The following is a 26,005-nucleotide window of genomic DNA, read 5'->3' on the forward strand; positions in this document are numbered from 1 at the left end:
GTGTCACATTTTCCAGGAGGCCCTCCTTGAACTTTCCAGTTGTTAATACTCTGTACATCTTCAAGTTATCTTGTACTTGTGGAAGGGGCTGATGAGAACAATTCTATAATCAACTGGAGCAAAGCATGAAGAAGTAATAATAGAAACACATAGTAGATGCACATAAGCTCAACCAAATGGTCCAGAAGAAAGAGGCCATATCACTATGTGATTAAAGTTCAGCAACCACATTTTCTGCTAGAATAGGGGAAGATTTCTCAAATAATATTCAGCTCCTGGAGCACTCATTTCTTAATGCTCAGATTTTTTAGGGATGAAAAGATCACACTGTGACTTCAAAACTGAAGGAGCATGAAGGAAAACAAAAAACAAGCCAAAAAAAAAAAAAAAAAACTATGAACTTTGCCTTCTGCTACCATCATGAATTCTCAAGTAGTGAAAGTCCTTTGAGAAGAATATATTGCCTCTTTAATAACCCCAAGGTTGTTTCCTACTGGAAGAAGCACCAAACTCTGCTATAGCTGTTGCTATAGCAGACTGAAAGGCTTACATGGTTTCCCGAGGAAAGGAATAAATCACCCTAGGAGGTACTTCTTTATTTAACCAAAATTCATTTCTTTTCTGACAAGGTCAAAATCACAGTGTGGCTTTATGTGCCTGTAGACCTAAATAGCTCTCTACAGAGAAAGTAGGACTCACCAAAAAGAAGGAAAAATGATTATATCAATTATTTATTGGGTTTTGTGAATTGTTTATGTGTTTAATATTCTCTCTATGGAGTGAAACAATTTGGAACTAGATATCTACTGTTACCTTAGAACCCTGAGCTTGTTCTCAGAGGAAGCTGAATAGGGGCAAAATGAGTCAAAGAAATTGGGAAAATGAAGGACTATGGTTCAGTTCCCAGAAGTTAACAAACAGGACCATAAGAATTTTTAATATTCTTAAAATTTTTGCCTTTGAATTTTTATTGTATTTCTTTACACACATGTTCTTCTAGACAATATGAACATATGTGTTCATGTTTATTTGTTAAATGTATATGGTATATCCATATATATGTATATTTTATTTTTGCTTGTGTACACAAATACACATATACATAAATGATATATAATACTTTATATATGCATATGTTGTGTGTGCATATGTATATATGGGCAACTCGTTGGTATAGTTAACCACCTGTCTTGGAATCAAGAAAACTCATTTTCTTGAGTTAAAATCTGGCCTCAGACATTTACAAGCAGTATGACCCTCAGCAAATCCCTTAACTCTGTTTGCCTCAGTTTCCTCATCTTTAAAACAAGCTGAAAAAGGAAATGGCAAACCACTCTAGTATCTTTGCCAAGTTAACTCCAAATGAAGTCAAGAAGAATTGGAAACAACTGAAAAATAACTGAACAAAAATGTGTGTGTTTATATACACACACATATGCCCATTGCTAAATAACCATATACATATATACATAGCTATAGCTATCTACCTATGTTACATAAACTAGTAGGCCTAAAAATTTAAAGTGTTAGGTGCTATTTTCTAAGAGCAATCATAGAATATAGCTGATATTTGTAATAAATAAATAAATAAATATACCAGTAGAGGGAAACAGTGAGCCAGGTCCAAGGGTTTGCTGGGCACTTGAAGAAGTGGTCCAACAGATTGTAGGAGACCTGGACCTGGAACTTAAATATTTATGGAATGAATGAATTAGAAATAAAATAATCTGACTTGATCATTTGGCATGTAAGAGATTTCTATTCTCTTCAACAGTGAAAAATGCAACTCCTTCACTCATATGTATTGTGATTGGGAGTTAGAATGAGGGTATGGGTCTATGAAAGTGTTAATCACATGAAAATCTAAGTCCAGAAAAACTCTCACTTTCGAACAGTGTTTTTAGTGTCAAATAAAAAAAAAAACAAACATGACTCAGTCTAAAACTCTGGTTTTTCCCATTCATGGTCGATTGACAAGGTAAAAATCCTGTTTATCCCAATGTAAGTAGATCATCTATTGACATTAGATGCTGTTTTAAACAGGAATGTTTTAAAGTTATACAACTAACTTTTTTTGGCTCAAACTCAGGACCACCAATCACTGACACTCAAAAGAAAAGGCCAAATGAAACATACCAAGTCCGAAAAGCAGTTTAAATAAAAGTCAACAAGTCAACAGCTCTGTGATGTAGAGGAAGATGGACTGAATCTACAGCTGGAAGAACAACTTTTACCTATGTGACCTTGAACAACTCACTCAATCCCTCTAGCACGATTTTTCTGTAAGATAAAAGTTCAGTCCTATGATCCCGTCAGAAAATAGAACAGACTATTCAAAAGCATAGTCTCTATGATGAAACCCTTTTAGGGTTTCCTAAAGGACCCGGTGTTGACATATCTTTAATGTACAATCTTAAGCAATTCAATGTAGGCTTTGCACAAATGTTGAGTTTCTAAAATAGTTGTCACTCTAAGTTTCTTACTGATTTGCAAAAGACTTTCACAGTCTTCTTGCTACAGGGGCTGGGAGTCTGTAGCACACTTCCTTTCCTATTCTCCTGTACTAAGTCAAAGGTGAAAGGGATATCATAAAGCCAAGAAACAGTAGATCAAAGAAATTCACACAATAAAACACCATTTCTACTTGGAGGGACTGGTTCTACAAATTATTAAAGCTAAGGAAACAAATGATTGTAATTTTTTCCCCTGATAAATCCAGGCAACTATTCAGAATTTGAGCCACCTGCGGGGGATTTATTTGTTTTAATCCCTGAAGCACCATCAGAGCCAGTATAGCCAGTAGACTTCTAACCCAGGAAAGGGCTGAGAGTTTTTTGTTTGTTTGTTTTAACAAAGGCTTGGCAATTTAAAGAATAAACAAAGAATAGTAATTTTGTGTAAAAAGGCTCTTAATTTATATCCTAGATGTTAGCATTTAATTGTGCCTTACCATATAAAATATTCTTTTCAGAGTTATTACATAAATATTAGTGACCATAGAGATCAGTTAATTTTATATACTGCTATTTTAATATTCAAGTAATTAGTAAACAAGCATTTATTATTTGCCTACTATATGCTAAGCAGTGTGTTAGGCACTGTAAATACAAAGACAAAAATGAAATGATCCCTGCCCTCAAGGTGGACACTTTATAAGAGAAGACATCAGGTATAACAGGGATAGTTTATGTACTTATAAGTATATACAAAATAAATACAAGATAAGGAAAGAAGGAAACATTAGTAACTGGATTAATCAAGAAAGGTCTTCTGTCAGAGGTGGAATTTGAATTGATCTTTGAATCTGGGATGATATAAAGAAGAAGTAAATTGAAGCATGTTCCAGACAAGGGGAACAGCTTGTTCAAAGGTATGTTATGGGAAATATAATGTGATGAATATGGGCAATTTTGGCAGATTTGTAGAGTGTATGAAGGGAAATCTTGTATAATAAGACTGAAAAAAATAGGCAGGTTTTGAAGGGTTTAAAATACCCAACAGAGGATTTGTATTTGATTCAAAAGATAAGGGAGGATCACTAGAAAATGTTAATCAAGGTTATATTAAGTAAGCATAGAATTTCAGAAATATTACTATGGAAGCTGAAAGATGAATTGAAGAGGCAAATCTTGAAACAGGACAATTAAAAAACTATTGTTATAACCCAGAAGATATGTATAAAGGGCTGAACTATGCTGGTGATCCAAATGAGAAACATATAGGTAAGAGATGTTATAAATGTAGAATTAATTCCCAAAATTTGATAAACTAATTTGGTTTCGGGGAGGAAGAAGAAGAAAAGTGAAAAATCAAGAATAACTCCAATTTTGTAAATCTGATTGGGAAGTTGGAATAGGGATGGATTTGGGGGATTTGGGGGGAAATGATGCTAAATTCTGCTTTGGATATGTTGAATTTTGAGCTCCTATGAGAGACATCCAACTTAAAATATCCAATAACAGTAGTTTGGGAACTGGAGCTCAGTACAGAAATATATCAGTCAGACCCATAGATCTGGGAATTGTCTGAAAAAACATGATAATTGTACCTTGGGATGTGACAAGGTCACTCAAAGGAGAGAATAAGGGAATGGGAAAAGCAGAGAGCCCAAGGTAGAATTTTAGAATATACACAGTTTTAGGGTATCGTATGAATAATCTTCAAGCCGTACAAATTGAGACAACTCTGAGGCACCACTTCACATCTCTCAGATTGGCAAAGATGACAGGAAAAGGCAATGATAAATATTGGAGAGGATGTGGGAAAACTAGAACCCTAAAATTTTGCTGATAGAGTTGTAAACTTATCCAGCCATTCTGGAGAGCAATTTGGAACTATGTCCAAAGGATTATCAAACTGTGCGTGCTCTTTGATCCAGCAATGTCTCTACTGGGTCTATATCCTAAAGAGATCATAAAAAGATCAAAAAAAAGGGGAAAGAATCCACATATGCAAAAATGTTTGTAGCTGTGCTTTTTGTAGTGGCAAGGAACTGAGCAGATGCCATTAGTTGGGGAATGACTAAGTTTTGGTATATGAATATTTTGGAATATTATTGTTCTATAAGAAACAATCAGCAGGATGATTTCAGAAAGGCCTGGAGAGACTTACATGAACTGATGCTAAGTGAAGTAAGTAGAACCAAGAGAACATTGTACACACCAACAACAGAATTGTGTGATGATCAACTGTGATGGACTTGGCTCTTTTCTACAATGTGGTGATTCAAGGCTACTCCCATTAGACTTTGGATGTAGAGAATCATCTGCATCCAGAGACAGAACTATGAGGCCTGAATGTGGATCATGACATAATATTTTCACCTTTTTATTGTTGTTGTTTGCTTCTTTGTTTTTTTTTTTTTTCTTTCTCATTTTTTTCCTTTTTGATCTGATTTTTCTTGTGCAGTGTGATAAGTATGGAAAAATGTTTAGAGGGAAAAAAAGATAATGTTCAAGCCAACAAGACAGTATTAAGGAAATGAGGATAGTCAAATATTACAGAAAGATCAAGAAGGATGAAAAGAAAAAGCCATTCAATTTGGAAAATTAAGAGCAATTTCAGTTGACTGATGATAATTAAGAATTATTTCATGTTTTAAAAAATAGAGGAAGGAGGAAGAGGAGAAAAAGAATGGTTTAGGTTTTAAAGACTTGAGAAAGGTCTAATTAGCCAATCAATGCTGTGGAGCCCTCCAAGGTTATCTAAATCTCCAGCACTGTATTAATAACTCACATTTCCTCAATGCTTTAAGATTCACAAAACATTTTCCTTGCAAAAAATTCTGTGATGTAGGTGGTACCAGGACTATTATTCTAAATGAAGAAATAAAGGCTCCAGTTTAAATAACTAGTCCTTAATCACATACTTTGTATCAGAGCCAAGATTCAAATGAAGGCCTCTTGATTCCAACTACAATATATAATTTTCTCTTTCTGTAAACTTTGCCTCTGCACCTGTTCCCAAAGGAGTGGAGTACCCTATCTCCTTTGAGAAGGCATTTCACCACTCCAGGCACCCTCTCCAGACTCCTGCAACTCTATAACAGGTGCCTTGTCCACTTTCCAAGTACAGACATCTTTCTAATGCTCTGGGACACTCCATCCCAAAATGATACCCCACTGGAAAATGATAACCTAAGTGAACTCATCCCACAATGATTAACATACACTCAGCCCTCCATATCCTCCCCCATTCCACTGACTCTGAACCCCTGGCTTCCATTTTTTCAAACTCTATTCTGTCTCCCATTGACCATTCCCTTAGTCCTATCCTCTTCTGCCCAATTTCCATCATAAGCACTTTCAGAGTTTTCATCAGGAACTTTTTTCCTTTCTCACTCTCCATCTTTTTTTATTCACTAATATAATTCTTTTTATTAAAGCTTTTTTTTTTAATTTTCAAAGGATATGCATGGATTTTTCAACATTAACCCTTACAAAACCTTGTGTTCTAATTTCACTCCCTTCTCCCCACCCTCTCCCCTAGATAGAAACTAATCCAATATATGTTAAAGATGATAAAAAAATCTTAAATCCAATATATACATAGATATTTATACAATTATCTTGCTGCACAAGAAAAATCAAATAAAAAAGGAAAAAAATTAGAAAGAAAATAAAATGCAAACAAACAACAACAAAAAGAGTCCTCTTTCTGGGTCTCTTTATCACAAGATCATCGGAACTGGTTTGAATCATCTCATTGTTGAAATGAGCCATGTCCCTAGTTCTACTCATTGCACTCAGCATCAGTTCCTGTAAGTCTCTCCGGGCCTCTTTGAAATCAGCCTGCTGAGTGTTTCTTATAGAATAATAATATTCTATAACATTCATATATCATAACTTATTCAGCCATTCTCCAATCGATGGGCATCCACTCAGTTTCCAGTTTCTACCACAAACACTTTTGCACATATAGGTCCCTTTCCTCCCTTTAAGATCTCTTTGGGATTTATAACCCAGTAGAAACACTGCTGGGTCAAAGCATAAGCAGTTTGATAGCCCTTTGGGCATAGTTCCAAATTGCTCTCCAGAATGGTTGAATTATTTCATAACTCCACCAACAATGTATTTCACTAATATAATTCTTGATGATACTAGCTACCCTTTCCAAGACTGTTTGTATTTTCACTTTCAACCAGTTGTTCATAGTGGTTATGTTGAAAGAATACTTTTTGTTTCCCACCACTACTTCTAGATTCCATTTCTATATCTGTCATTCAGTGAATTTTCTTGCTCTGAAGTTTATTTCATATTTATCATCTAATCAAGATTCTGGTGGCTGTTGTCCCAACCTCTAGCACCTTTCTTCCTTCCTTCTTCAATGAATTCATGTTTGCCAGCCTTTCTTTACTCTCTAATTCCTGCCCTCATTCTGGGAGAATTCTGCATACACAAAAATAGTCACATTCTTAATCTTTCCATTACCCATTAAGTATTCCACTTCTGTTTACAAACTCTGAAATGCCTTTCTCTGATATTAGTCTGTCATTTTTCCCTCCTTCAGCCTTGCAGTCCCTAACCCTGATCTTCACTTTCATCGTGACCCCCAGTTCCTCCATTGTTCAGTTCTTTTCTAAAGCACCACCCCTGTACTACCCCTTGGTGAATCAGTTCAACAAATACCTTGATCTTTTCTTTTGAGTCCCTTGTTTCTTTAGAGGCAAATAGGTGCCAGATATAGTATTGGACCTAGAGTCATGAACACCTGAGTGCAAATCTGGGCTCAGTTTCCTCAACCATAAAATAGGAATAATAACAATACCTACCTTTCAGGTTTATTGTGAATCTCAAATAAGAAAATATTTGTAAAAGACTTGGCACAGTATCTGATACATAGGTGCTTAATAAATAACAATAAAAATAAATATTTGTTTCTTTTCTTCTACCTCTTATTCCATCAAAGACTTGCTTTGCCAAGTTTCAAACTTGTATTACTCACACCATTTGCTACTTTTGCTCCTACTAACCTGCTGCTTTATACAAGTGGAAAAAAAGTTGAAAATCATGATTTTGTCCACCACAAAATTTATGTTACATAATTTCAACTAGAGTCTTTATTGAAGCAAGATAGTCCTTGCATACTTCAATAATTGATGTTACCCAACACTATTGTTTTTTCCCTCTTCAAATCTCTTAGGGCTCGCTGTTCCCCATTGTAGATGAGAACTTTGCCTCAGATTTCACTGAAAAAATTGAGGGCATTTGTCAAGAGCTCCCTCTTCCCTATCCTCTTCTTCTTATATCACTTAGGTGTCTTTCACTACTCTATCCTTTATTTTGTCTCACATGAAGAGGTGGCCCTCCTCCTTGCTAAGGCAACTCTTTCTACATATATACAAGTGGTTCTAATCCATCCTGTGTTCTCTAGCAGATTGTCCTCTTGCTCATTCCCACTCTCACTTATCTTTAATAATCTTTCCCTGTCTATTGGCAGGTTCTCTCAGACTCAAAAAATTCTCACTTGACTCTCAACCCTACTGTCATTCTATATATCTCCTCCCTTTTGTAGCTAAACTCCTTAAAAAGTTCATCTACAAAGGTGCCTCCACTTCATTTTCTCTCACTCTCTTCTTAACTCCTTCTTAACTGTTAACTATAGTCTGATTTGTAATCTCATAATTCAACAAAATAACTCTCTCCAATGATCTTTTAATTGCCAAATCTAATGATTTCTTCTCAATTTTCAACCTTCTTAACCTCTCTGAAGATGTTAGATTGTTCATCTCCCTCTAGTTCTTTATACTTTCTTCTTTCTAGGTTTTTGTGGTGTTGTGCACTTTCCTGCTTTTCCCTCTACCTCTCTGACTTCTCCTCAGCCTCCTTGGCTGGATTTTCATCCATGTTACATCTGGTAACAATAAAATGTCCTGCAAGACTCTGTCCTGAACCTTCTTTACTTCTTCTTCTATATTATGTCACTTGACAATCTCAAGTCCCATGGATTCAATGATCTCTATACAGATTATTTACAGATCTATTCATTTAGCTCTAACTTCTCTCCTCACTTTTAGTCTCACTGATTTTTGGCCATCTCAAATTGGATTTCTCATGAACAGATGAAACTCAGAACATCAAAAATCAAATTCATCTTTTTGTCCAGACCCGCTCCCCTTTTTGACTTTTTTTTTTTGTCAAATATACTAATCTACAAAGCTTGCAAAATAGGTGCCATTCTCAACTATTTACTCTCCCACCCCATCATATACAATCTGTTGCCAGGTGCTATTGTTTCTACCATTGTAGCAATTGTTGTATATGCCCTTTCTCTCTTCTGAGCTGCCACCATCTTGGGGCAGACCCTCATCACCTGGACTTTTGTAAAAGCCTGCTGGTTAGTGTACCACTCAAATCTCTTCACATTCCAATCCATCTTCGTCTTGCCTTGTGGCAAGATCTTCCTTAAATGAAAATCTGACCATGTTATCCCTTTCCCCCCACATTCAAGAAACTCCCGAGGGTCCCTATTACCTCCAGGATCAAATATAAAATCTTCTACTTGCTTTTAAAACCTTTCATAACCTGAGTCCTTCCTATCTTTCTGGTCTTCTTATCTTTAACTACTCTCTATATACTATATAATTCAGAGACACTGTTCCTTGCAGCAACATGCCATCTTTCAACTCCAAGTATCTAAACTAGCTGTCCCCCACATGACCAATGAAAGAATTTGTTTTGCTTATATCAGGTTTTGTTTTTCTTGCTTTCTCTATGGGGTGATTGAAGGTAGGAGGGAGAAAATAGGATTTAAAATAAATATGCAAACAAATAAATGTTTGCTAACTTGTTCTCTACTATACAATGCTTCTTAGCCAATGGAAATAATTTGGGTCTAGCCTCAAAACTCAAACCCAAAATAAAGGCAAACATCATAGGCTCTTTAGAAGGATTTATAAACTTCAGTTAGTCTATCTCACTCTAGACTATGATTCCCATCAGTTTTTTTTTTTTTTTGGGGGGGGAAGGAGGATAAAGGGGTAATTGAATTTGTGCTGCTGTCAGTATAAGTGAGGAATTGTTTGTAAAGATGCTCTTAGGGAGTTGCCTGGGACCCTGACAACCTAAGTAAAATGCCTTGCTTAGGAAGAGATAGTAGGACCTAAAAGCAGAGCAGCTCTCTAGTCATTGTGGCAAGGTGCCTCTAGAACCTTTTACATTTGCTAAAAACTATTAAATGGGTAGCTAGATGATGTAGTGGATAGTATCAGGTTTGAAATCAGGAAGACTCATCTTCATGAGTTAAAATCTGACCTCAGGTACATACTAGCTGTGTACCCCTAAGCAAGTCACTTAAATTCAGTTGTCTCACTTTGTATATATATATATATATATAATGAGCTGGAGAAGGAAATAGTAAACTACTCCAGTATCTTTGCCAAGATAATTCCAAATGGGGTCACAAAGAGATACACACAATTCAACAAAAAAAAAAATCACTCTTAAATAAAAGATGTCATTTCTAACCTTAAGTTTCTTAATTCAATTTTAACTATGAGTTTTGCTTTTTTTATTTTAATATTTAACTAACAATAGTTAGCTCTAACCTAATCTTTTTTTCAAACTACCCAATTACTAATGACAATTTTAGACATATAGTTTACATTTCCATATATAAAATGTAAACAGTTTGTCTTATTAAGTTTCTTGAAATTAGTCTTTAATGTTGACCTTATATTTCTCTGGGATTTTATGTGTTAAATTTTCTGTAAAGTCCAATGGGACTGGGGAGGAAAGGATTGCAACAAAATTGATTCATTGTATTATTTTTGTCCATTCAGAATTACCCTTAACTTTGCTGGTATGATATTTTGGGCTGCAACCTTAGCTCTTTTATCTTTGATATATAGTGTTCCAAGACCTGTGGTCTTTTAATGTAGCAGGTGCTGGGTCTTGTGTGATTCTAATTGTGGTTCTTCAGTAATTGAGTTGGTTTTTTTCTTGTTGCTTGTAAAATTTGGCCTTTGACCTGGGGGTTTCTGAATTTGACAATGATGTTCCTGTAGGTATTCCTTGAAGGATCTCTTTAAGGTGGTGATCAGTGGATTTTTTTTTTCTATTTCTACTTTCTCTTTTTGTTTTAAAACTTCAGGACAATTTTCTTCAATTATTTTTTATATTATTGTATCAAGATTCTTTCTTTGATCGTAGCTTTCAAATAGTCCAATTATTCTTATGCTTTCTCTTCTTGATCTGTTCTCCAGAGCTATTGTTTTTCTTATGACATGTCTCAAATTCTCTTCTATTTTTTCATTCTTTATATTTTTTGGTCTATTACAGATTTGTTGGCTTCTCTTTGCATAATTCTAATTTTCAAGGAGACATTTTCTTCTTTAAGACTCTGGATCTCCTTTTTTACTTTTTCTTGGATTGTTTTTTTTTTTTTTCTTTAGTTTTTCCTCAATCTCTCTAAAATTGATTTTAAATGGTTTTTTTTTTTTTTTGAGTTCTTCTATGTATCTTTTGGGGGGCAGTTGATCATTCAATATTACTCTTTGGGAGAGGAGAGACTTTTTTTACATTAATATTTTGCTCTGAAGATGAACCCTCGTTCCCCATTCTTTTGACCTCACTAGACAAGTGCTGGTTTTGCCTAGAGCCACATCTAAGCAGCACAACTAAGAGCCACAGACCTGGCATTCCTTATCAGTAGAAATTCCCTCAATCTTCCCCAATCCAGTCACCTAACTCCTCACATTGTTTGGGAGGTAAAAGTTCCTTTGGGTGGGACTGAGATTACTGTCCAACCCAGCTAGCCCCAATGCTTGCTACTTGCAGTTTGTAGTTTCATCAGAATTAGCCCAGAGATGTTTATACTTCACACTGGTCAAATCTCTGTCCTGAATTCTTTTTTTGGATCTTCTCCAATTATCCCAGGAGGACCACAGTTCTTCTCCAACTCCTATTTGTTTATAACCACTATCCATTCATCCTGAGGAAGAATTTTGCTTAGTTCGTCAGGAAAATGTGGAAAGCTTATAATTTTCTGACCTACTCCTCCAATTCCCCAGAATACTCCCTGATTCATGAATTTTATGCTATCTTCTAATAAGCAATTCTCTCATCTCCAATTTTTTACCATATTAAGCCAAAATCTATTTCCCTGGAACTTCTACCCATCGCTCCAAATTTTTCTTTAGAAGGTTCACAGAACAAGTCTGATTCTTGTAAATGCTTTATTTTTCTTCCAAGGATTAAGAAATGGAAAGTATTTCTTCCTGCAGTAAAGTATTAAAAAGCAAAGTATTAAAAGTATAAAAAAGTATTTAAAAGATTCTTTGATCATTAGAATCTTCATTTTCTAACTAACACATCTTAAAGGACTTTACATAAGCAAAATTATTTTTATTGTTGTTAAGAGTATTTTTGCAAGGCAAGTGGTATTAAGTGACTTGCCCAGGATCACACAGCTAGTGTTAAGTGCCTGAGGCAAGATTTGAACTCAGATCCTCCTGAATCCAGGGCTGGTGCTTTCTCCACTATTCTATCTATCTGCCTCACCAAAATTATTAATAATAGTAATAGCAAGCACTTATTTAATGTTTTAAGGTTTGCAAAGTACTTCACAACTATTATCTCAATTTTATCCTAGTAACTTTGGGAAGAAGGTGCTATTATTATCTCCCTTTTCTAGATAAGGAAATTGGCACATATAGCAATCACACAGATACTTGAGTATCTGGGATCACATTTGAATTCATATCTTTCTGACTCTAAGTACAGTGGTCTACCCACTGTATCACCTAACTGCCTCAGTATTGGAAGCACCAGCATCACTAATCCAACCTATACTTGAAGAAGGAGGGCGGGAATAAGCATTTATTAAGCACTAACTCTGTGCCAGGCACCATACTAAGTGCTTTACAAAAATGTTATCTACCCTTGCAGTATTCAGGGTCTGCTTAAAGACCACCCACACCAATCTCAAACTCTGGTTAACCCACTACTCCCAAGCACTTGGTTTCATTTATCTATTTGTTTGTTTGTTTTTGCTGAGGCATTTGGGGTTAAGTGATTTGCCTAGGGTCATACAGCTAGGAAGTATTAAGTGCCTGAGGCTGGATTTGAACTCAGGTTTTCCTGACTTCAGGTTGGTGCTCTATCCACTGCACCACCTAGCTGCCCCACTTGGTTTTATTTTTGGACAACTTTAGCTTCTAGAAAGGTTGTTGTTTTTTTGTTTTGTTTTTTTTGTTTTTTATTTTTTATTTGCTTAACATTTCAAATGGATGTTCCCCTTTGTTCCTAGTCTGGCCTTCAGGGTGAGGCAGAATGAATCTAACACATTTCCACATATACTCATGAAAAGAAGTTTGTTGTTAGTCATGTTCAATCAATCCAACTCTTTATGACACCATTTAAGATTTTGTCAGCACAGATACTGGTGTGGTTTGCCATTTCCTTCTGTAGATCATTTTATAGATGAGGAAACTGAGGCAATCAATCTTAAGTGACTTGTCCAGATAGTAAGGTCTAGGGCTGCATTTGAATTCAGAAAAAGGAGTCTTCCTGACTCCAGACCTGGCATTCTATCTTTCTCCTCAGGATTCTTCTAGGACATATAATACTCTCAGAAGATCTTCTAAGAAAATAGTTCCTGAAGCAGAGGACAGCAGAGAATGAAGAAGAGAGACAGGGAAGGCCTTTATCACATTGTGGGGTATAATAGAGAAGAGCTCAAGACCAGAGTTTACAGCATGAAAACTCAAATCAGTTATGTGTTCTGGATAGAACCAGTCAAATCATAATCAAAATCAAATAAGCCTTTATAATGTGCTAGGAGCTGTTCTATGTGCTGGAGACTGAAGCAAGCAAGATATCACTGCCTTGAAGAACTCACATGATAAAAATAGAAGACAACATATTAAAGGGGAATGGAGAAAGAGAGGAGCATCATGGTGTGGGAGAGGCTTGAAAGTGATGAGAAGACCTGGTTCCAAGTACTTATTACCTATTATAGTCCAGCATCCCAGTTCAGATTCCAAAGTTCTGATGAAAGGAGAATGAGGGAGATGGTTAGGATTCAAACTTCATAGTGTGATGATAATTGAAGACTGTATCAAAGAATCATCAACTCTCAGAGGCAATCATGTACCTGATGTGGGGGACAGATTATGGTAACAAAAACATTGAGAAGGAAGTCAGGTTCAGAACAGGGTTGAATTTGTAAGTATTATGATAAATGATAATAAGCTTTGTTTTGGACAAGCCACATTTGAAGATATCTTTAGAGTATCAAATTTAAATGTCCAATCAGCTCAGGAGTGAGACAGGGACATAGGTTTGGGTACTAACCACATAATATGAAAATAGGCTAAGCCTTCTCTCCTCCTTTTAAAAATATTAAGAAAACATTATATTAAATTATTTAGTCTAAAAATTAAACTTTCTTTTAGAAAAATATAAAGTCTCAATAAATTGATGAAGATGGGTAACCAGATTTAGAAGGAGAAATAATACAACACTGTAGGTAGTGTTGCTCCTCTCCATGACCTGAAAGTATTAGGGCAATGATTAGCGCAACGATTAGCAGTTTTTTAGGAAAAAATATCTTTATTTACTTCATTAAATGAAAATATGTACTAAATTTACCTATGATTAACTATAAAATAAAATAATAATCTTTCCAACATATCTTAAAAATGATCCTTGAATCCTCTGCATTAACTCACTGACTCCCAAAACAGCCCATTCCATGTCTGGGGCAACAGCAATGGAGAGGAAGTTTACCTGACTCTTCTATCTCTTCATACTCTTTGTAACTTCCATCCTCTATTCTGGGGTCTGCTCTTTGTGGCCAAACCGAGCAGTTTTTCAGGTTTTGAAAAGACAGCAATAATGTGCCCTTTAAATCATAATTTAGCTAAATATTCTCAGTTCCTTCAAATAATTCTTCTAGGACAAATCCAAGGTGCTTCACCATCATATTTGCCTTCTTTTGTACATTCTCCAGCTTAATCAAAGTCCTTCTTAAAATATGGCTTCCAGAAGAGAACTCCAGTTATGGACAACCATCTCTCATCTCTGGAATTGGCGGCTTTCTTAATGTGGACCAGGAATGCATTAGTTTTGTTGATAGGTCCTGTTAGGAGGATCAAATGACATGATGTATGTAATGTACTTTGCAAACCTTACAATGTTATATATAGCTATTGTATTATTAACATTGCTTTTGTCATCACTGTCGAGGGCAGCTAGGTGGCAGAGTGGATAGAGTTCCAAACTAAAGACAAGAAGATTCATCTTTCTCAGTTCAAATTTTGTCTCAGACACTTACCTGACCTGGCACACCTGGGCACTTCACTAAATCCTGCTTGCCTGAGTTTCCTATCTGTATAATGAGCTGGAGAAGGAAATGGCAAAGCACTCCAGCATCTTTACCTAAAAAAACCTCAAATAGGGTCAGAAAGAGTCAGACATAATTGGAAAAAAACATTGAACAAAGTCATTGTTGATTTTCACATTTCAAAAGATGATAGTTTCTGACATTTCCAAATTCTAGGGGCACCTCCTTTTTGAGGTTTGCATTTCCCCCACTTAATGAAATATACCAGTAATATCAAATTCAAGTAAATGGGAGCTGTTAATTTGTACATAAGGATCTCTGTGGGCCCTATATTGACTTAGTTTTAAAATGTATTGTTATTTGTGTTCAATGACATTTTAATCTAGTTCTGTCTGCATGAGGAATGATTGTTTAAGACCATGAAATATACCATTCTTGACTTGAATACAAACTTTTGTTGCATGTGTTCAAGAAATAGGGTTGGAAGGGACCTTCAAGGCTGACTAGTCCAACTTGGACCTGAGCATGGATCTGACAAGATCATCTATTCAAAGAATTTGCCTTTTAAGAGGTAGAGCTGGAACTTGGACCAGTCTTCTGGAAATCTCTCCATGACTTCTCTGGATAGCTTCTACCTTTACCTCCACCTCCACTGCTGGATTTCAGCTCACTACAGGGAACTCACAAGTTGCTCAACAAATACTTTATTTAAATCAATCTTTTTTAAAATAATAGTTTTTTTAATTTTCAAAATACATGCAAAGATAGTTTTCAACATTCACCCTTGTAAAACCTTGTGTTCCAAATTTTTTCTCCCTTCTTTCCCCAACCCCTTCCCCTCAGACAGCAAGTAATCCAAAATAGGTTAAACGTGCAATCCTTCTATACATATTTTCACATTTATCATGCTGCACAAGAAAAATCAGATTAAAAAGGAAAAAATGAGGAAGATAGAAAAAAGCAGGCAAACAACAATAAAAGTGACAATACTATGTTGTGATCCACATTCAATCCCCACAGTCCATTTCTCCATCACACGTCTATTGAAATTGGCCTGAATATCTCATTGATTGATGATTCATCAGAACTGATCTAGATGAATCTTTTTTGAATATGTGGCGGCTGATTGTTTTCATCCTGTGTGTGATGGTGTTGCAGACATTGATCACTAATGAAGGAATAATTGGGCTCTCCATACTGCTTGCTGGGGAATGCCCACCTTTGTTTTGGGGCTGTGCTCTGAGAGCTTACAACTCTTTGTAACTTGTTTACTCCTCCTGGCTGGCATATTGTTGTAGTTGAGTCATTCTAGTCCTGTCCAACTCTCCATGACCCCATTTAGGGTTTTCTTGGCCACTTGCTCCTGAGCTGAACTATAATTCGTTACTCATCACAGAACCCTACTTTATTTTTTGTCTAAACCCTGGACTTTATTTTTTCATGCATCCATACTGCTGTTGCCTGACACTAAGAAAGAGGGACTAAATAGACTATATCTGTATCTCTTGTCATGGAGATCAGGAACTACAGATCAGCTCAAAGATTCTCTTCCTTCCTCCTACTCCTAACATACTTCTATTTGGTAGCTAGGTAGAAGAATCAATAGAGTAGGGGCTTGGAATCATGAAGACTTGAATTTATATCTGCCCTCAGATACTTACTAGCTATGTGATTTTGGGCAAATCATATAATTTCTGTCTGCCTCAATTTCCTCAACTGTAAAATGAGGTTTAAAAACAGCACTTACCTCACAGGGCTGTTGCAAAGACCAAAGGAGATATTACTTTACAAAAATTTAGTACAGTGACTGGCATATAGTATGTAATATATAAATGCTTATTCTACCCAGCTCCCCTAACTGGAGTGTCTATGAACCAAAAGGGATTTGAGCCACAGATGGTACCTCTTCTTCCTCAATAATGAAATTCCATGAAACTAGGAGGATTTTCCCCTATTTATATAAGTACAGAAAAACCAAGGTCCAAAATGCTCTGGTTCATGTTCACATGGAGATCAGTAAAGGAAGAGAGAATTTAACAGAGAACTAACTTTGCTTTTGGAGAAGAGATCATGGCCTTGTTTTGGGTATATGACTATCTCCTATTCATTGTATAGATTGGGTAGGGTTAAGTCCCAATGTCCTTTTCTTGCTACTGGGATCTTGAACTCACATAGACTGATAAAATGTATTTCACAACTATCAGATGGGAGAACCCATTGTTAGACAGGAGATCTCTGTAATAGAGGAGCTTCATGGGCTTCAGGCTGAATAGTGGTCAAGGAAAATGAGACCACCAAAAAATGTTGCATTAAAAGAAACATAGCTTCCAAGAAAAAAGTTCCACTGCATTCTACCCTGGCCAGATCACATATGGAGGATTATGTTCCCCCTACTCTGGAAAGATAATTTACTTAATTGAGCAAAACTGGATTCAAATTTGGAGATCAAGTCCCAAGAATCCATCGATTCCTGACTTGACTATCACACAGAACATTTGTCCTGCTATCCCCATCCTAGAAAGATCCTCCAGAACACCACCACACACCCCAAGGGAAATCTAATTAACATTGACACCTCACTGCCTAAGAACCACAAAAACTTGAGTTCAATCCAACCTCAGACACTGACTAGCTCCTGGGTAAGCCATTTAACTTTGTGTACCCCAGTATCCTCATCTTTAAATAGGAATAATAAAAGCATCTATCTCTCAGGATTGTTGAGAGATCAAATTTATCTGCCACATAGAAAGCTCTATATACATATTAGTTAAAACTATCATCCTATCTTTCTATTATATCTTCTAAAATCAGGATTCTATCACCAACAAATTGCCCTTCATATTGGACCTCTGCCTCCCTACCTCTTGGAAATAATTCTGACTGTGCATATTACATATACACATATATATGAAATATTATGTTATATATATTACATATCAGACATGCATGTGTTATATATGTGTGTTTATTTACACATGTTTGCACACATATAAATTTACGTGGTACTTAATTTTCTAAGTTTATGTTCCACCAACATTCCATCCAATGAAAGATAAGTTCTTTGAAGATAAGGATTGTTTCATTTTTGTCTTTGTTAACCCAAGTGCTAAGCACAGCACCTGGCACACAATAAGCACTTAATAAACGCTTACTGAATTAAACTAAATTATGCTCAGTTCTGGATGTCCCATTTTAGGAAGTTATAGATAAGCTAGAGAGTATCCAGAAAAAAGCAGCCATCATAATAAAGAGTCTGGAACCCATGCCATTTGAGGTTCAGTTAAGAAACTGGGGTGTTTGGACTGAATAAGAAAAGGTAGCATGTACAAGGTGGGGAATAATAGCCATCTTCTAGTACTTAATGGTTTGTCAAGTAGAAGAGGGATCACATTTGTTCAATTTGGCCCCAAAGGGTCAAACCTAGAGCAATAAATAGGAGCTGAAAAAAGACATTTCAGTTTAATGCAAGATGTCCCTGTATCTATAGCCAATTGAAGACAGTAGATCCTCTGAGCATGAGATAGCCATTGAGGTCTTTTCTGGCTCTAAATGTTTGCCATTACCTCCCTTACTCACATCCTATGCAGCCCTCTTTTCTCAACCAGGTTCCATTGAATTTGGCCACGAGTCCCCTCATGGAAATGGCAAATACCAAACTCAGTAAAGGCAATGTGGAAGATTGAGATTTCATAGGACTTCAGCTAAAAGCCTCACCCTTGCAGTCCCTATGGAAACTCTCATTTCCAGCCTCCCTCCTTACTAAAAATTCCTGGCTGATTTGCATGGGTGTTGTTCACAAGGAGACTGAATCAGAGCTCAGGCTAAATGGGCAAAGCAGCTTGTCAGCCGTGTCGCTGCATATCCCTTCTCCATCCAGGTGCAGGGGACAGGACGGACTTTGCTGAGGAGGTGTCCACAGGCCGACTCATACAGAGCATTCCAAAAGGGGGCAGCAGCCTTTGTCCAGAATTTTTATAACCTGAGTCAGCCAATCTACTCCATCAACTTTATCTTTCTGTGGCCACTAACAGCAGGGCCTCCCGGAGCTAGCTAGAGCCCCATAAAACTTAAATGTTCTGTCCTGAGATTGTCCTCAGAGATACAATGAGCAAATGTCCGGGTCAGATCATAACTGATCAGGAATTCAGGTAGAAAAAGAACTCTGCAGTGCAGTCAGAGAAGGAGGCAGGCTTCCAACTACCTGCAGGTGATAGAGCCATCCTGGATACCTCCTCTTCCAGAGAAGAGAGGACTGAGAGGGAGCTTGGTGGGGATGTGGGCCTCTGGTCCATCTGCTATGTTTTATTTCTGTTCTTTCCCTCTTTATCTGAAGCAGTGACTACAAATTCCTAGGCCAGATTGGTGACTAGAAAACAGCTGCATTCATCCAGATGAAGTTTTTTTAGTGGGATAACTGCCATCGGTTTTCATTATGATCTTTACAGTAATTTGCACACAAAGCCCAGAAATTTCACCTGATTGACTTATGCAGTTTTTCATCCTATATTTTAGGCCACATAGAGAGAGAGATTTAGAGTTAGAGGAGCAGAATTCAAATTCTAAGTTTGAGGCTTACAACCTATGAGTCTTTGGGAAAGCTGCTTCCCTTCATTTATAATATGAGAAAGCCAGACCAGAGCAAGGGTGCTCAATCTTATCTGTGTCATGAACCCCATTACGGTGAGGTAAAGCCTGAGACCCCTTCTCAGAACAATGATTTTAAGTGCATAAAATGAATTATAAAATCTTACAAAAGAAACAAATTATAATGAAATAAAGGTATAATTTTTGTGGTTGTTAAGCCATTTTCCAGCTATGTCTGACTTTTTATGATTCCTTTTGGATTTTTCTTGGCAAAGATGATGGAGTGATATGCCATTTCTTTCTCCAATTCATTTTACAGACAAGGAAAGACAAAGAGTTAAGTGACTTGCCCCGATTAAATGACTGAGTACAAATTTTAACTCAGGCAGATGAATCCTCCTGATTCTAGGTCTAGCATTCTATCCATTGGACCCTGTGGCTGCTTGAAATCTTTTTTATTCTTTGCTTTTTTGCCATCCAAGTTTACAGAACCTCTGAAATCTATCCACAGAATTCTTGGGGTCCATGGACACCAGGTTAAGGACCACTGAGCAAATCATCTCAAAGATTCCTTCTCTTTCTAAATCCTATGATCTTGGAAATAAGACAGTTATTCCTTTGGATGCAACTAGACAGTACTAACTCTAATGACTGATTTCTTATGTGATATTCTCCTCCCCTGAACACCCATCCTGGACTCCCACGCCCTTTATTCCCTCAATTACATCTATAGGATCATCAATTTAGAATTAGAAGTTTTCTTAGAGGTCATCTAGTCCAATGTTTTCATTTAACAGATGAAAAAACTGAAGTCCCAAATGCCTTATGTATTTTAAATGGGAGAGAGTCAGGATTTAGACCCAGCTCCTCTTTGTCAATTCTAATATTCTTTCTATCACACCAATGGGGAATAAGCAGGGTATAAACAAACATTTATATTGTGTCTACTACCTATCAGACATTGCACTAAGCAACGATCTTCATTACAATCTCAGAGGCAGGTGCTATTATTATTTGCATTTTGCAATTGAGGAAACTGAGGTAAACACAGGTTAAGTGGTTTGCACAGGGTCATACAGCTGGCAAGCATCTGAGGTTAGACTTCAACTCAGACCTTTCTGAGTCTATCCAATGCTCTACCTAGGTACCTCTATGGGTACTGGAATTCTGGGGATGGTGGAACAGGTCTCAAATACATTCCTCCCAGCAGTTATTTTGAAGAAGCTATAATCCCATGCCACAGAAGAGCTGCTCTGGAACTCGTCAAATAAATGACTCTTCCAATGCATCCAGGCGAGTGACTGTGGATGGATCGTCATGCTCTCCAAAAATGTAAAATGCGCAGGAGAGGGCAGAGATGCAAATCTGCTCACAGCCTAAAGTGGATCTGCCCTGATAGAGGCAGCTCGGGGTCGTTGCTTCACCATGGAATGTGCTAAGCCAGATAAGGAGGCAAATAACTGGCATCTTGTGGGGCAGAGCGAGGGTGTCCGGTTACCATGCCAGTAAGTAGCACAGCAGGAGCCTCTCTCCCTCCACGGGGACTCCACCTGTCAGAACTGGAGGGCACTGAGCCTGCCTCCTTTGATTATGAGACAAGCCCCTGGATCTGGAGCCCCTCAACTTTTCCTATCTCCCTATTGAACAATCCAAGCACCATCATTATTCCAGACACCAGCTAGGGTCCAATTCTAGAGACCCCAGAAATTGTAAACTGAGAGATGAAGTGAACACCAAATGTACAACTTTGTGAGCAGGTAAAATCAAGCAATGATTCATCTCCTCTTCTTCATTTCTTTAAAACCTAATGATTCTCCAAGGTTTTACTCGATGTTTGCCTTTTCCTTATAGCCTTCCTAAGCTAATCTACAAATAGCAACATGTAATTAATAGAGATTAGAACTCTCCCTCCTCATTTCTATCTCCTTTATTTTCTGGCTTCTTTCAAGTATTGGCTAAAATCCTACACTCTGTAAGAAGTCTTTTCCATCTGAAGAACCTATAAGTTCTAAAATATTTATAGCAGTTCTCTTTGTGATAGCAAAGAATTGAAAATTTCAGGGATGTCCATCAGTTGGGGAATGACTGGATAAGTTATAGCATATGACTGTGATGGAATACTACTGTGCTATAAGAAAGGATGAGCTCAATGATTTTAGAAAAACACAGAAAAACTTGTGTGAAATAATGCAGAGTGAAATGAAAAGAACCAAGAGAACATTGTATACAATAAAAGAATTATCGTTTTTCACCCTCAGATACTTATTAGCTGTGTGACCCTAGACAAATCAGGTATTAATCTTTCTGTCCCAGTTTCCTCATCTGCTAAATAAGATAATAATCGTGTCTACTTTATAAAGTTCAAATGAGGTAAGTGTAAAGCATTTAGCACAATAGGCATTTAGTAAATGCTTATTATTTTCTCTTCTCTTCCTTCTCTGTTAACTATCTCCATTATATCTTGTATATATCTGGTTTCTACATGATTGTTTACAACCATCTCACCTATGAGACTATAACTTCCTTGAGATCAAGAACTTTCTTTGCCTTTTTTTTTTTGCATACCTAGTACTTAGCACAAAAGTCTGGCACTTCATAGGTGCTTAATAAATACTTGTTGACTGACAAATGGATATAGAGAACTCTTGGGTAAGGAAACTCCCTCTACCAATTCAATTTAGTACCTTCTTGTCTTTACAGAGTAATCTAGGATACAAGATTAAGTCACTTGCCCATTGTGTGTCAGGCTGAGGTTGAAACTAAATCTTCTTGGTTCCAAGTCCAGCTCCCCAAACCATTCACCAAAGCCTTTCACACAGTTGGGGTCTTTTGATTTCTAATCCCCATTTCTTACCTCAGAGCCTACCTTCAGGAAGAATTAATTATAAGAAACATATGATAAGTTCACAAACTAGAATACAAATGTGAAAGGAAAGATACAAAGTGTTCTAGGAAAATCAAAGGAGGCATTCTTTGTCCTCTCCCTTCTCTGAATATCATTTGTTCTGTGACAAGTGTCTTTCCACTTAGCTATAGATTAGAAGTTATATCATTCTTGCTTCTTAAATGTAAATCATCCTCTCCCAACTCTTAAAACTCATTTTGTATAATGCTTCTCTTTCTATTTTTCTCTTAGAGTTTGGCAGTCAATCTATCAATAAGCATTTACTCACTGCCTCAAACTTTTTAAATAGGGGGCCAGTGCACTGTCCCTCAGACTGTTGGAGGGCCGGACTATAGTAAAAACAAAAACTTTGTTTTGTGGGCTTTTAAATAAAGAAACTTCACAGCCCTGGGTGAGGGGGATAAACGTCCTCAGCTCCCGCATCTGGCCCACTGGCAATAGTTTGAAGCCCCCTGGCAGTGTTATGCAGAGTCCTAAGGAATACGAAGAAAGGCAGAAGCTCTCAATCTAAAGAGACTGAGACATTGAGAGGCCAGGTCCCTGAACCTCCTTTTGCAAAATCAGATTTTCAAATTTCAATCTCAAGTTAGAACAAATGGAGCAGCTTCAAAGACCCGAGATGCTGAGGAAATGATCAAGAATGGGTGGAGAGTGCAGTGACATTCAAGAACTGCTCTCTTTCCCTTTGAACAATTTATCAACCAGTTTGGGGCTGCATTTATATACAAAGATGTTTTTGGAATGGGGGGAGTTTGTTTTTAAAATAATCTAAAAGCACAAACATTTGTTTTTTTCATCTTGACTTTTTCTCAGACCATATATTTCTCAGAGCAGCCAGGACATAGGAGAGATACTATCTGATTATCTCACAAACACTTCCTATAAAGAGATAGGGGAAATAGAGGAATCACAATTTTTCTCTATCACCTCCTAAGCAGGAACTAGCAGGAAAGAGTTGGCTACAAAGTTTTAGCTCCACCTGTCAGTTACATCTCAAATTAAAATCATTTGCATATTTGCTAGAGGGCTTTAAAATTCACAAATTCATGTACTATAACCTGAAAGCCAAAAAATAAACCAAAGCAAGACCAGACTAGTTCCCAGAGGATCTAACTGAACTTTACAAGAATGCCCGCCAATAATTAAGGCTCTTCCTCCTTCCCTCCCCTCTACAGGAGTCTGCTGGGCCTGCCACTGTCCAGCCCAGATTATCAATGCTGTTGGCAGCCCCAGCTGGGCTCTTTCCACTATCATTCACTCTTATGCCTTTGCTCAGAAAATGAGGCAATGTGGTTTCTAAGACTTATTTTCTTGTTTCCGAACTTTAATCCTAAATGATGGGGAAACAACCTCTAAGAGGAGGTGGCTAAGTCAAGGAATACTAGGGCAGACAGTAAAAGTAGGCAACATCTCTATTAGACATTGGGAACCATCAGCTCCTGGGTTTCCCCAGACCATGAACTGAGTGATGTATCTAGCCCAAGGAGTCAGAAGCTACTTCCTCATTCTGGGACCACTCCTGAGAGATTCTGCGTGAAGATACTTTAATCATTTCTCTAATGATCTAATCAGATCTCAGGCAACTGGCAGGATGACTAATGGAGGGTGAGATAGAAAGGAAGTCTCAGGGATCAATAGCTGGCCTTTTGAAAGAAATCATGCTAAAATTTGGGCTCTCCATATTTGGATTAATAGCCCTGGTGTGGGGAGGAGGAGGGAGACTGGACAAGGTCATTGTCCAGGGACAAAGAGCAGCCCTATAAATATAGGAGCCACCTGCACCTTTAGCATTTTGACTTATGTGGTGCCTTGGGCAAGGTCTTTTACAGAGAGAGCTACGTGCTTCCTTATCTTTCTCCAGGATCCAGGAAGATTTAGGGCTTCTTCCCAGACTAGACTTGAGACATTCAAGACAATATGGGGTTAGCTCTCCCCTCCCTGCTTGCTTCAAATCACAAAATGGATAAAAATTTAAAGTCATATTAGAAGTCTTTCCTTAGACTAGAAGGAAAGTTCCCCAAGGTTTATTTTAAGAAGCTCTTTAGAGTAAAGAAAAGAGGGTTCAAGTCCTGCCTCTGACACATACTGGCTGTGTGACTCTGAAAATATCACATAACTCAAGTGCTCTATACAACACTAAGACTCAAGGTAGAAAGAAGGCGCTGATCTACATTGCTAGAGGGAGTGTTCTCACCCAGAAGTTTCCTGTATCAATGAAATCGCCACTCCAGTCTGGATTTCTAGCCCATTTATCTTCTCACCTAGTATGGTCCATATATATTAGATATGCAATAAATGCATAATAAGTGCTTAATAAATGTATAATGAGTGAATGAAAGACCCTCTTCTTAATATTCCTTAATCACAAATCTGACCATGTTATTCCTCTGCTCAAGAAACTTCTAGGGATTCCCTTGGATAGAGATTCTTAATGCTCAATCCACAGATAAGTATCAAGGAGTCTTCAAAACTGGAATTTATAATATTTTGATAACTATATTTCAACATAAATTATTTCCTTTCTATATAAATCCTATTTTGTTTTACATATTTTAAAACTTTATTTGAAAAGGGCTTTACCAGACTGTCAAATGGGTCCATAGTACACAGAGAAAAGGTGAGGAACCTCTGCCATGGGCTTTCTAGATAAAATAAAAACTCCCATGTCCATCATTTAAAGCTTTATTTCATATTGCTCCCCCAATATACTTTCCAGTCAAATTAGACTTTCTGGCTATTCCTGTTCCATATCTCACCTCTCTCTATACTTGGCACACAGTAAGTGTTTAATAATGGTTTTGTGATCTGACTCAAGCTACTTCTCCATTCCTGGACCACTCTCTGCCTCTGTTTCTTTTGTTCTCAGCATCCAACAGAGTAGACTTCTAGGAAATACTTCTTGGTTGAATTGCCTCTTGAATATAAAGTAGGGACACAATTGTTTATAAATAAAAGTTTATTTGGTTTTGTTTGTTTTTGTTTAATGGTACACTAGAATATCATCCAAAGTAAAAGGGAACTATTTAACAACTTGCTCCTAAGCAAGAAAAGCATAAACCAGAATGCTCAGAAAAGTCAGAGGTAAGCATTAGAAGAAGGGGCCAGGGGCTAGAGGGCATTAATACCTTCTTAGTGAAGATATCTCCCAACCCATATTTGAGTAGCAGACTGCCAAAGGGATGCACTGAAATCCATCTAGATGCCTCAAGGGATAAGACTTCAAGATCTGGCTTCTAAGAGGGTCAAAAAATAAGTAAAAAGAAAAAAGGAATTATTGGGTAAAGGAAAAGAAATCCCAGATTCCCATATTCCCTCTCTTTTTTACTTGTTGGTGCAATTTTTTAATTTTACAACCTTTAAGGTTGTAATTCAAATATTTCCCAATATTTTTTCTTCTTATCAAAAATTTTGTGGATCCCCATATATTTATAGTGAAATTATAAGTATTCTTTCCTTGAGAAAGTGCAGAATAACAAAATAACCTTTGATATGCTTGTGAATTGTGAAAAAAAACTCTTCTGAGCTCCCCTCCAGGGGAACCAGCCCTCTCCCCAGGCTGATAAGTACTGTTCTAATTAACAGACTGCTGCCTATAGCCTCAGCTTAGATCTACAGTACTGGGAGGAACCTCAAAAAATAATTTAGTCTAACCCCTTCCTTTTATATATTAGGACATTGAGTCCCATAGAGGTGAATTAAGTTGCCCAAGAGCAGGTAGGTGGCAAGATATGT

This window comes from Antechinus flavipes, chromosome 3, assembly GCF_016432865.1.
Source record: "Antechinus flavipes isolate AdamAnt ecotype Samford, QLD, Australia chromosome 3, AdamAnt_v2, whole genome shotgun sequence".
NCBI lineage: Eukaryota > Metazoa > Chordata > Mammalia > Dasyuromorphia > Dasyuridae > Antechinus > Antechinus flavipes.